This window comes from Phalangium opilio, unplaced genomic scaffold, assembly GCF_054372755.1.
Source record: "Phalangium opilio isolate 3A_F unplaced genomic scaffold, DU_Popi_V2 ptg000009l_1, whole genome shotgun sequence".
Lineage (NCBI taxonomy): Eukaryota > Metazoa > Arthropoda > Arachnida > Opiliones > Phalangiidae > Phalangium > Phalangium opilio.
Window position 1 is genome coordinate 12145814 of NW_028324146.1, and position 14087 is coordinate 12159900.

Genomic DNA, 14087 nt, shown 5'->3' on the forward strand with positions numbered 1-14087 from the left:
TAACTCCGTTTTAGGAGAGCTAACTTTTTTTAGTGTTCCGACCGACTGAAAAATCAAAACATTAGTTCCCGTTCGTAACATCAAAGAATCAGTCTGATTAGTAACATGTCACCCAATTTTGCTTTAGCGGTTAGCCGAATTCAAACGGCTTATTAAATCCAATCAACTCAATGTCTTTCACTCTAAACTGTCTTGTCACTCTACTTTACTTAATCTGTTACTTCATATATTGCCTACATTAATCAAGGCCTGTGCGCGGCGCCGATTTTCATTTTTCGTTTGGCAACTTATGTTGCCTAATTCCCTCACACGAGAGCGCTGTTTGCTGGTCTTAAGGAAATTAAAATGTTCATTTTCCCTAGTTTGAAATTTGAAATGTTAATTTTCGCGCACGTTTTGGTCCAGCTCGCAATGCCATCTCGCGGTAAAATAGATAGAAGAAACTAATGCTCTCCGATATCGATGCTTCAAGTTTTTATTCTACAGGGCCGGTAGGCCCTTGTAGATATGACATGACACCCTTCCGTAATGTTAAAGAAAAAGTCACACCTTTTAGGGTTAGCGTCCCATAGAAAAAGCATTAAAAAATTTTCAGTTTTTTAAGGCAATTGTGGCAGGCCATACGGAAAAACTATAGCGAAGTTAGTTTTCGGAATACTTCTAAATTAGCAAGCATTTATTAAATGGGAAACTTACGTGTTTCGATTTTTAATTAATGAAGTCTAATTTTTGAAATTTAACTAATTAAGATAGTACGTCAAAAAATTACTTTTGGGTCAGAGGTCAGCCTAACCTTATAGCGCGCTTAAACCTATTTTCTTCATTTCGTTCTCGTTGACAACTAGAAGGTCCTAAGTTTGTGAGTGCTAACAAGTTACGTTGACTAATTGTAAATGTTGGCTTTCTTGCTGATTTTCCTAATTTCTTAGCAGTAGACTCTAACAAATTACTTTGGTATTTCGTCCGAGCTTGAGCACCTTTATATGTATTTTCTAATTAACTGTAGCACCCTTAATAAGAAATACGTCGTCATCAGGTCGAATTTTCGTCTAGAAAAGTAATTCAGGTAAATTATTACAGTTAATAGAGGTTTTTATATCTTTTGAAGTAAGTTTTTCGACGTTCTTTACGGCCAAGGCTTAAGTTGTAAAGACTAATAGCACCCCATGTTATTTCCCCATAGAGCTTAATACAGTCGAAGGCAGAGGGCTGCCATTACCCTATTTTAGTTACTCTTTAAAGATTATTATAAGGGCTGATTTCCAGCTCTCATTTGTTTTGGAATCCTGTGTATAGTCTGCTCAATTTTATGCTAGAAACATAGCCTAACCGGGTTAACAGTAGACTTTTTATGCTGTATTTACCGTGTGCGCTTCCAATAAATGGCATACCTATTCAAATTATTAACGTGTTGAAATAAAGATAATGCTTTTCGGAAATAGCCTGCTTTTCACCCTGTGAAAAGATCGAAAACTTCAAAATACAACTGGTAAGATGACAAAAAGTTTAAAATGTTTTCCTTACGGCAGTTAAAAGAGTCGTGGTGTTTACCTTAGCGCAGTTTGTTACCAACAGTGGATTTTGTTAATTCATAAATATAAGTAACAGTGGTGCTGATTAATCCAGGAGGACAGTGTCGTTATGTAATTTAATTAGTCAAATAATTTCCATGTTTACATCAGCGCAGATTTTTCCAACGTAACCACGTCAGCAACGGAGGGTTACGTTGTTCGCTATTTCCACAGCCGTTTGTTTATTTGTCTAAATTGCTATGAATTGTTTAGGTATTTAATTTAATTACTGTTATTGAAGCCAAAGTAGCTAAACTATAGAATCACATCATTCATTAACATATGTTATAGATGATCTTTATGTTACCGCAAATTTAGCACGCGGTATGATAAAAATTTAACACATTGTGTTGGCAAGAATGAAAAACTCTTCTAAACTTTAAAATTAAGGTGATTTGAAACTCATTTTATAAGCTAAATCAACACTGCCAAACCTCAATCCTTCATTAATTTCAACTTAATTATGTATAATTAATGTGAAATTAAACCCCAAATATACATTTTTTTGGATGAAAACTCGAGTAACTTTGAAGTAAAATACTTAATTAAGATTAAAACTGCACAAGCTGTTAGTTTAGCCCCAAGTTTTCTATCTCATACTTAGTTAATTTAAATTTTCTTTAAAGTACATTAATAGGCGCGAAATTCGAAAGTTTAAGGTAAAATAAGAGTCAAAACCCACTGAAAATTGCAATTAAGGTTAAGTATATATTGAAAGTCATTTATAACCTAAATGTACACTGCCGAAACACAATCCTACGTTAATTTTAAATCTATTAAATATAATTAACGTGAAATTAAACCAAAAATATTCATTTTTTGGATTAAAAGCTCAAATAACTTTTAAATAAACTGTTTAATTAAGATTAAAACTACCCAAGCCGTTGGTAAATCCCAATGTTTTCTATTTCACACTTCAGTTAATTTCAACTATGTTTAAAGTACATTAATTGGCGCGAAATTCAAAAGTTTAGAGTAATTGCAATTTAAAGTTAATATTTCATTGAAACTTGTATTATAAACTAAATCCACACTAGATAAACCGTTAAATTAAACTTAATCAAGTATAATTAATGTGAAATTAACCGAAAACACGAATGTTTTTGGTAAAATCATGGATACCTTATAATTAATCTTCTTCCATATTTCAAATACAGCTTCTTTCATCAATAAAGTACAACATTATTTGCTTATCGAAATCAATGTTTTTGAATATAAGTTAAATGTAATTAACGATACTTAAGTACTTCTTTAAGCAATTAGAAATAGATCAACCCTAAATGTATGACGGTAAAGCAAACATAATTATTCAAAATTTAATTACATTAAGACTGAAGTAACAGATATTATAAAAAAACGTCTTGGTTTGGACCAAGGCCGAAAAAAACAAACGATATGTGTGAGGTTAATCATTTGACTGAAGTTTCAGATATTGCGATTTTTTTTTAAATTATTTTTATTCCTTTAATCCTTAATCAATATTTAATTCAATCAACTGATTTTACTGTTAATCGATCTATTCCCTCTAAATTAATTTAAAAAATTACATATCTACGCTTTTTCAAGAATAATTCCATTTTCCGAAAACATTTTATCATGAAATTAATTATTTTGAAGGAAGTACGTGTTGAGAGATCAATATTGAATATTTGAAATATTATACTAAGTGTCTAAAAAGAGCAAACGAACTTTGATGTAAAATGGTAATATTTAATAGTAGACGCATATACAGTTGACGCGAATTTATACATTTAACTTCGAATATCGAAATGCTACATTTCTTTGTCGCGACCCCAATGGCAGCATCGCCCCTGTATTTTAGTTCCTCTGTATCTAATTTCCAAAACGGTGTAAACACTAACAAATGTACACCGCCTAACTGATCGGTCCTTCGACGAAAGCGAGTGTCAAGCTATAATCATAATCATTTATTACATGTATTTTTTATTGTGTTGTTATTAAGGTTAGGTCTGGAAGGTCAAATACCGTTTACTAATGTGAAAAGGTTTCGACCTATATGGTAATATGGGCTGAGTGTGTTGCGACGGCTCAGATGACTCATACACTTGAATTATATATTTCATATATTGGTAAATAGAGGAAGAGGGGAGGTCGGAGTTGAGTGTGACTTCGCACAACTGGTTGGGTACGATGTGCTGAACCATATTATTTCCACAGTAAATGAGTATAACAAACCATTGGTACTGAGACGTATTTCTATTTATGTAATCTTTACCCTTACCTTTGGTTATATTTATACCGATATCATATTTTTCCAGTGCATAAAAGGAGAACTACCTACTAAAAGAAAGCACAGAGTACCAAGGTTGTTGCTTCGTCTTAAGTAGACGACATTAGTTAATAAATAATTTTGAGCAAAATAAATTCTTTATCATATTTTCTGGAACATCAGTCTTGTCAGCAACTCACAACAGATTTAAAAATTTTAGTGCAAACTTGAAAATTTGTCAAGCCAGCCTTAATTAAAACTATGTCCGTCAATGTGCTTACAAGTTAGTGAGTATCGACACGATATCCCTTCAAAATAATTAATTTCATGATAAAATGTTTTCGGAAAATGGAATTATTCTTGAAAAAGCGTAGATATGTAATTTTTTAAATTAATTTAGAGGGAATAGATCGATTAACAGTAAAATCAGTTGATTGAATTAAATATTGATTAAGGATTAAAGGAATAAAAATAATTTAAAAAAAATCGCAATATCTGAAACTTCAGTCAAATGATTAACCTCACACATATCGTTTGTTTTTTTCGGCCTTGGTCCAAACCAAGACGTTTTTTTATATAGTGTTATTGTCGTGGGAACCGGTCCCTTCGTTCAAAGTTTCTGTTTTAATTGTCCTGATTACTCACATCCCCTCTAGCAGGACAGTTAAAGATATTTTTACTATAGATATTAATGAAAATAACTCTTTAAAACGTGAATGTAATTCTTCAAAACATGAATATTTGCGCGAGCGCATTAGCCCTGATTCGTAAAATATTTACATACAAAATATATACATAATATACAACATACAACAATTACAATCTGATTACGAAATTAAATTTTTTATACACTCATTTTGAATTTTCAATAAACCACACTAATCGACTTTTCTTGTTAACTTTTCCTAAGGCTAACTGATAACGTGACGCATTGTCTCTCAAACACTATGCAGGGATGTAAATGCGAGTGATAGGGCAAACTGGAGTTATGAACTTTGCTCTCTTAAATGAGTCTGTTTTAGTTTGAGCACGCATTGATTTTTCAGGCCTATATTTTTCAACCTTCGAAATATCCTTAATCATCGCAAGGGTCAGTGGGTTTCAGACGAGTAAAAACTATGAGTCGCAAATTTTAAAGTTAAGCTACAAAGAGAAAAAAGGCGCCTGAGGAGATGGAAAATTCTTCGAAAATAACGAAATTAACCTAATTTTTAACAAGAAAACAGGGGACAACATCATCGGATTCTCATTTACACCAAAAGCGTAATGTATCTCAGGATGAGTTAGAAGAGCGTGACAATCAAAGATAATCAGAACTCATGAACTCATGAAAAGACTAGAAAGAAAATGTTTTAAGCTTATCGCTACTGTATTGAAACAACATGGACGCTTTTCCTGGAATTCTTATATTTTTGACGACATGAAATTGCCTTTTTAATATAATAGGCTGTCTCGAGTCTTTTACAACTGAATATTTATTTTTTATGTTGCTGAAATAATTAGCCCTGGGCCCCATAACGCCTTAAGACGGCCCTGCGGGCCCACATCACCCCGACATTTTAGAGATAAGAATAAATAATAAAAAACTCGGAGTTTCCATCAAGTATCTATGGTTCAGTTGGTAGAATGTCTGCCTCTTGCGCCAGCGACCCGGGTTCGATTCCCGGGTCTGACCTGAAAAAATTTTAATTAAAATTAAATCTCTAACCGAGCCCAGTAACCCCTATGGGTTGGTTGTGGTAATATAAAGTTCCTTTTAAGCTAAAATCTGACGATAACGAAGCGACAACCCCGGCCACTACTACTACTACTACGACGGCTCGGGTCAAACTAAGAGCCTATCGTATACTACGATATGGCTAAAAAGAGCTAAGTAGAATTTAGCAAAGTTGCATGTTACTCTTAACAATAACAAAATGTGGTAAAATCGCAAAAAAGTATGCGATAAAAATTCCTTTAAATGCAGGTTCTCAATGTGTTCGATTGCGATCAAAATCCTTACCGTGTGGAGTTAAGCGAACAGGAAAGGGAATATTCTACTTATTATCAGGCAGTTGCCAACGTTAATAAAACTCTACGTATTTCCGCGGGAATTGAAAAAAAGCAAACTCATCGAATCCTGTTATTACGCTTTTCGCCCGTACAACTGGAGGTAAATAACAATCATAATTTTATGTTATTGAACAATTAAATAACAAATGAATTGTTTCAGTTCATTTGTCGAGCTGAATAGTCTAGAACTAGGAAACTGTTGGAAATGGATTCCGAACGATAAACAGAAGCCTTCAGTCGGAATTAATTCAGGTTTTGATAAGTCTTTTTTATCTCGTTGCGTTAATTCAAGAATAGTTAAACATTGATTTTCATTATTATATTTATGTATAGCGCTAACAATCAATTTCAATGTCGATCGAAGGGAATATCATTTGACCAAATATATCACAAAGGAATTTGGCATGCGAATTTCAGTCGGACCTTCTCATCTTTATCTCGATTTAGAGAAAGAGAACAATGTGTTTCTAAGGGACCGCACTACTACCCTCATATCCTTGAAACAAGTTCGCTTCATGGGCACGATTTTTAACTATGTATTTTGATGCTTGGTTATTTATTTTAGACTACTATTCGTCGTTTGAAATCGCCTTATGGAGATGACTGTATGGACTACAAAGATCAAACGCAAACGGTAGGCTAATACGCGGTTTGCAATTTCCCAGTAAAAGAAGAACAAGCTAATGGGCTTAAACGGCGAAACTCCGTTACAAAATGTTTATCGATCCTGACTCGTTTTTAAGACACAACGAAGCGACCGTATACTTGACCAAATTAATTATATTTGTTAGAATTAAGGGTCAAAGATATAAATTTCGCTAACATTTTGAATCAAATTTCCCACGACCATTAGCAGTAATTTCTAAAGATGGAGGAACATGCTTATGTAGGGCGTAAAATGACTAATATTTTCGTGTAATATTGAATATCGAGAAATTTATTTTTAGCACCTCACATACAAAACTTTGCGGTAGATAATCTGTTCTAAGATGGGGCGGTGAAGTGGTTAGCACTTTTGCCTCGCAGCAAGAGGGTCCCGGGTTTGTTCCCGGACTGCGACAACGGGTGATATGGGTACAAACCCTTCTGCGAAGAGTTTGAAAGTTCTCTCCCCACTTGTTAAAAGAGTTTTGCTCCGCGGTCTGTATATGATGCTGTCGGTTAGCTGTGCCATAGGGGCTAGCCACCATATCTCTATGCATTGAAGTCGTGATGCATTGAAGTCGAGACCAATTGAAATATAGAAAACGAAATGAAGCTAGATTATTATATTACCATATCGTTTTTAAATCAAAGTTTCGGATAAAAGTCGATATCAGTTCCCAGTTCTTATAGGCCATATCTAGCAATTTGCAACACCAAAACTGATATAAACGTACATTTCTTGCTCATGATTTTCCAGTCCGTTACATTTAGGCGCCTCCACTTAGGCGCTGGTTATTTAGGCGCCGCCACTTAGGCGCTGGTTATTTAGGCGCCGCCATTTAGCTGCCAAGACAATTAAGCGCCGTGACAATTAGGCGCCGAGACAATTAGGCGCCGTGACATTTAGGCTCCTCGGCATTTAGGCACCGTGACATTTAGGCGTCGAGACATTTACGTGCCAATAATTTTTCCATTATTTCTTCTAAAAATCCGTAATGACCTCTCAATTTGGCAACCCGTGTATTGTCCCTGTGCGTCACTGCATGACTATGTTCGCAATCCCCATTAAAGAACACAAAACCTTACTTGTTTTTACAAAACAATCCTAAAATAACAAAAAAAGATAACCTAACCTAACCCAAGTTGGGAAGTCAATGAAAATGAACAACAATATTTTGGAAAAGGCATATTATTTTGGAAAGTCAAAGAACATAAACAACAAAAATTTGGAAAAGGCATATAATTTTGGGAAGTCAATGAAGATAATCAACAATATTTGGAAAAGGCATATTATTTTGGGAAGTCAATGAAGATAAAAACAATATTTAGGAAAAGGCAAATTATTTTGGGAAGTCAATGAGGATAAAAAGAATATTTTGGAAAAGGCATATGATTTTGGGAAGTCAAAGAAGATAAACAATAATTTGGAAAAGGCATATTATTTTGTGAAGTCTATGAAGATGAACAACAATATTTTGGAAAAGGCATATTATTTTGGGAAGTCAATGAAGATAAACAACAATATCTTGGAAAAGGCATATTATTTTGTGAAGTCAATGAAGATAAACAACAATATTTTGGAAAAGGCATATTATTTTAGGAAGTCAATGAAGATAAAGAACAACATGGTTGAACTCTGATGTCAGTTGAATAAAAAGAATATAAGCCTAAAAGTACTTGTAATGTTTCTTTATTAAATATCTCAAATCTTTCACGAAAATTTTACGGCAATGTTTCGGCTCCTAAATGTCTCGGTGCCAAATTGTCGCGGAGCCTAAATGTCGCGGCGCCAAATTGTTGCGGAGCCCAAATGTCCCGGCGCCTAAGTGGCGGTGCCTAAATGACCGGCGCCCAAATGTCCCGTTCCGTGATTTTCTGTCGGTTACAAATTTTCCAACTCTCCTTTACGCTTGATCTGAAAAACTTCGATCTGGCTTAGGAATGCGTTAATTCGTGCATTCAGAGAGTCAATTTGAAGAGATGCGGTTGCTTTTACCCAATGATGAAAAAAATGGGAAATTTTCCACCTTGTGACTTATCTAATTTACAAATGGTATGTGTTGTACTTCATTTATTTCTAATAGATTTATTTATTGCACTTAAGTGTGAATTTTTGCTAGGTGTGGTTATGTAACCAGACCTAGCATTGCGATGGTGTTAGTAGTGGGGGTGTAAGTGTGTGTGTTCCCGGACACACAAAAATCAAGCTTGGATAGACACCGATTAAGGGAACATCCACTACCACCTTGGAGTTCATTATGTGAAAGAATTACGAAAGCATATTAGCGCTATGACATGAGGTATCAGCAGTTTCCCGACAATTTCGTTGGTTCGCTTGTTATGAAATGATCATTTTCCGGCTCTTGAAAGTACCTGGCAACCCTCAAGTTTATTTTTAATTTGATGGACGGGTGTATCGAAGCCGATTTATTGGAAAGCGTAAATTCGAAATATTTTCTTTATAGGCCTTTTCACCGGTAGAGCGGGGGTAAAAAGGGGGTAAAATTCTCAAGAGATGAGCATGCGCAGAAAGAATGTTTGTTGGCAGTCGTTTTTTTGTAACCATTGCTTTTCCCTTATTTGCGTTTGAGTTTATTTTCATAAAACAGTTTTGTATTACCGGTTGCAAATGTATTAATTGAAATTCCTACGTGAAATTTTATCGAATTCAATTGATAGATGTAAGATTAAGGTAGTTAATGAAATTCTACACACCAAATTGGGCGCCAAGGCTTACGAGTAAGGCACGGCATCGGCGGTGGACATCGTCACATCGCCCATGAAGCGATGATCCCATACCGTCGCCGAAGCTTACGAGTAAAGCACGGCATCGGCGGTGGACATGGTAACATCGCCCATGAAGCGATGATCCCATACCGTCGCCGAGGCTTGGTGAGTTTTAGCCTACTAATATCAATGCACCGTTTCCATAAAAACTTAAACATTGTTTTAATTTTACTTTCTTGGTTTTTTTTAAGTACTAGGTATTTTATTTTAATATTAAATTACAAAAAGTTCATGTCCATCGTAGTTAAGTTACAAAAAAGTTCTACATGTCCATCGTAGTTAAGTTTACATGTTAACTCCAAAGAAGCGTAAAACTCATGCCGCCAAACGTTGTAACTCCTCATGCGCGGCTATAAGTGTGAATAGGTCTACAAAACGGTTTGTTAGGTTGGTGCGCGGGGAGGAATGGGTATTGCGGGCAGGGTAGCTAGAGTGATAATTTCATTTTTCAGGCGGTAAAGGCACTATGTGTAAACGTTGGGTTGCTGTTATTAATTTATAGTTGTCTCCTGACACATATATCTAGTGGTTATAGGTTTTTATCAACGTTGTGAAAGAAATACTGGCTTTACGATTATGATCTCTGAGAAAGTATGTTTGTGGTGTGTATGTGGAGGATGAATTGACAAAAATACTTTTTAGCTTGGATCTGTACTCCAACCGTTAGGTCATCTCGAATATTACTTTGGCGAGTTAGAAAACATGAATACTGTACAACATTAGCACATACGAAACAACCACACCTGACTTGTTTTCTTCTTTTATACAGTTTGTTGCCTCCAGAGGTCGAGTCAGTTAATAGTCGAAAGAATAGAGGATTGTCGTTGCAACGGCCCATGTGTGTAAGTATCTTATATTATGGCCAAGAGTCGACTTACTTCGTCGTTTGCGATAATAATAAACCAGTTGAAACATTATTTAAATATTTGCCCTAAGCGATACCAAATATGAAATTTCGCTATCCTATATCGAACCTGCTGATGAGTATGGATCGGTGAGTGCTCATTATTCGAGTCGGCATGAAGTAAAAGTCAATTTACAAAATATATTACTTTGTTAAATTTAACAATTATAAAAATACTTTCTTAAATAATAATATTGAATTTATTTTCTTTAGCGGAGTGACTTTGGAAGGTAAAGACGTTTTTGTTACTCAATTTAGACTTACTTTACTAATAAAATTCTAGGTTCAAGATGTACTTTTCTACGCTTGAACAAGTTGTATACTCGACTCATCCAAAGTACACGGTGAGACATTTAGGTTAATTTAAGTGCCATAATTTAAAATTTTTTAAGAAAGATAAAAAGCTAAATTTTTATTATTATTGTTAAATAAAATCTAGTGAAAATATTTTATATAAATATTTTGGGGACTAAAATATGATTGATCATGTAAGATATTTAAAAGTAATAGCAATCTCTACAGGGTGGCTTCATTGACTATAGCTTCTATGGTATAGTATTATTGCACTTAAAATACTTTTTTCCTATTATTTATTGTATGATTCGTGAAAAATTGGTATGAAATGCAATAGATTGCTGGAATCAACATAATTTGTAACGTATTGCGTCGAGTACTCGCATAGCAATACAAGAAAAGTTCGGAGCAATTTTGGAATTTCCAAAAATACAGTTATTTAGGTGGAAGACATGGAAAACCAAATTTTAAATATTTTAATTTACAGATGCAAGACGTTTTAGGAGCAGTTGGTGGGCACTTGGGACTATGGCTTGGAGCTTCTATCTTAGCCTCATTTTCCAACATAGTCAGTTACGCGCAAAGGGCATTTTAAAAAAGTTGCTAATAATTCTGTATGCTATAAGTATACTTTGTTTCGTTAACACCCACAAAGAACACGTTATTCGAACGAAATACGCCATAGTCTTTCGTAAATGACTTAAATTACTGGTTGTAAAAAAGTTGAAGCTAAAAAAATTTTTTGAGCATTTAAAAATAAAATGTAAAAGTTGGTAAAAGTTTACTTAATTAAAAAATCTCGATCAAGCAGTCGAAAGGGTGCCTGGCCATACCCGTTTAACCAATATTCTACCCCCCTTTTAAACATCCCTTTTTCAAGTGGCGAGAAGTGGCCAAAATCATAAGAGCTACGCCTAGGCCTATTTCCAGTACACGAAGTTTCTTGTATTTCTCGTGTACTGATGAAGAAAACGGAAACAGCTTTTTTTCGTATTAAAGTTACGAACCTTTGTAAATGATATATCAATTAATTTAAAAGATATATTAATTAATTTAAGATATATAAATTAATTTAAAAGATATATTAATTAGTATTTAATGGATAAATTAATTAATTTAAAATATATTTTAGTAAATTTTAAAAAAAATATTATACTCAAAGTAAGACTCACTTGCTCTACTCGATGAAATGAACAATAACAGTACGTTAAATAAACATAGGACAACTAATTCCAAAAATCTATTTTTCTTTTAATGACGTGCCTGTGATTGGGGAGTGTCTGACTTGCGTCGTCTGGTACGTTATTCCAAGTGTGAAAATTGGTACCTTTTTGTATAATGTATATACTTTTTGTAAAACCAGAAGTTAGATGAGACTGCAGAAGTACTGAGCTAACCAAATTCTTCACTCGGCGAAAGTGAATGTTCTTGATAACACAAGAACGGTTGGCCCTCTAGTAGCGGTTTCTGAATTTTCCCTCCAAAACGTGAAACGCTCGCGGTGGTAGACGGCCAAACTAGATTCCAGGAGCCACGTCCGTGTTCCGCCGTTTTAGGTTGAGGGGAGAGGGTAGGAAATGTTTTTGGAACTCGACCAATTTTTTTCTCTCTAGTGTAGGCGCGTGGGAAGCGGCATAAAATCCTCAAATTTGTTCACTAGTGCCAGCATCTACTATCAATGCTAGAGCCCTTTACTTCTAGTCTCATCTCACTTCTGGTAAAACTGAACTGCGAAAGGAATAAGCTTCTTTATCATACAAACGTATAAATTAATTTACCAAACTTTAACCACATATGAGATAGCACTTCATCCATCACCGTTTTTTTTTATTATTTTGATTAATATTTTAAAAGAATGAAAATAATCTAAGATATAAACCAAAGCTAAGAAACGTTATAACTGTTAAATTCTTATTATTAAAATGTTCTTATAAATTAAAAATATTTCGAAAAGGGATGTTATGTAGTTCAAAGTTGAAACCTATTAGATGAAATTACATCTTTAGTTGAATATCAATTTTGACAGAGAACTCATGATTCGATGTAAATTATGAAAAAATGCAAAGATTTTACCGTCTTTATTGTGGAGTTATGCATTGTCATCACATTTGAACAAGCACCCCAAATTTTGGAGAAATCACTTCGATAAAATCGTGTCAAAATGGGTTACAAGTTTTGACCCAGATAGACAGAGATGTCAAGTTTAAAAAGTGTAAATACATTTTAAGAGTCAATTGTATTAGAGTAAATACAACAGTTACGGTTTAAAATTGAAGTCGAAAATTTAAATTACCCTGTTAAAATTTATTCTGTAAAAGTTGTGCCTTTGCTTTATTGCTTGTTTAACTCTCATAAGAAACAACACAAATGTTACGGTATGGACATTAACACCGATAGAGTTTCTTTATCTTGGCAATATCTGTTGGCGAAAATTGATGGTTCCGTTGAGAGCTCCCGAGATCGCTGTTCTTGAAATTGGCGTTTTTGGGCGTCATTGTGGGATACTTGTTATCTTTAGCCCATAAATACGCTTCGTAATGCATGATTGAAATGTAGTCATAATTGAAACCCATATGAGTCATGTAAATCAAACTGTTCTTGTTAAAGTTGTGTTTTTGGTCTGCAAAAATAGGATCAAGCTATTACGGAATAATCGAATTCATTTTCTGAAAAGTCTTAATATTTAAACTCGTCCTTGATATTTAGGAAATAATCTACTATTTGATTTAGGAATAGAAAATCTAAGTAGCCCAAAAATAGATTAGTCAACAACATTTTTTATCATTTATTGCCCTAGTTTAGCCACGGAAACTTTGAAAGCTGAAAGCGGATATGTTACGCGATTTATCCGAGGTGTATCTTTTAACTTATTTTTAAAATACGAATCCATTTTGATTTCACCCTATCTTTATATCACATGGTGCACTGAGTAATTAAGATACACAAATCAGGTATATAGCTATCGAATTAGTTGGATCACATCAATCAAGTAGATTGAAGTCAAAGGCATCCAATCAGATACATCAAGTTCAAAACAACTGAATCACGTAAATAAAGGTCAAATGAGTAATCACATAATTAAAGGTCAAAGAATTGATCACATCGTTAAAGATCAAAGAAATTAATCACAGAGATCAAGTTTGAATATCATAGATCAAGATTGAAAAGCATAAAATCATCACATAAATTTAGTTTACATCCAGATATGTTTGCTTTTAGAAGCTAACTCACTTTCGAGAATATTATTCCAGTTGATATTTACGTAATCGTCTCGATCTGCCCGAGTTTGTTCGTGCCAAAATCCGAGAACGTGCATTAGTTCATGCATAATTACTCCTTTATGCATGCAGGACGGAATTTTAAGAGATAGTGTTTGAACTCCGCCTCGTCTACCAATCATGGAGTTACATCTGTAGGAAATAGTTTAATTGTTGAACTGTCTTTCGAAGATCATGAATTTCATAAATATTTTTAGAATAAGAACCCATTTAGCGCAGATATTCTTATGTAATTCCCTGAATCTCGTCCAGGTACGAATCGAATGCAGGTTTTTGTATGGTATTCGTTCATAGCATCCTTGATTAAATTCACCTGAGTTTGGTCT

The 14087-nt window shown here is 34.2% G+C and overlaps 1 pseudogene; it reads right to left on the reverse strand.

Annotated features, from left to right (window-relative positions):
- Nucleotides 1-12867: 12867 nt before the first annotated feature.
- On the reverse strand, nucleotides 12868-13811 carry LOC149714391 (zinc metalloproteinase nas-6 pseudogene; annotated as a pseudogene).
- Between the last annotated feature and the right edge of the window lie 276 nt (nucleotides 13812-14087).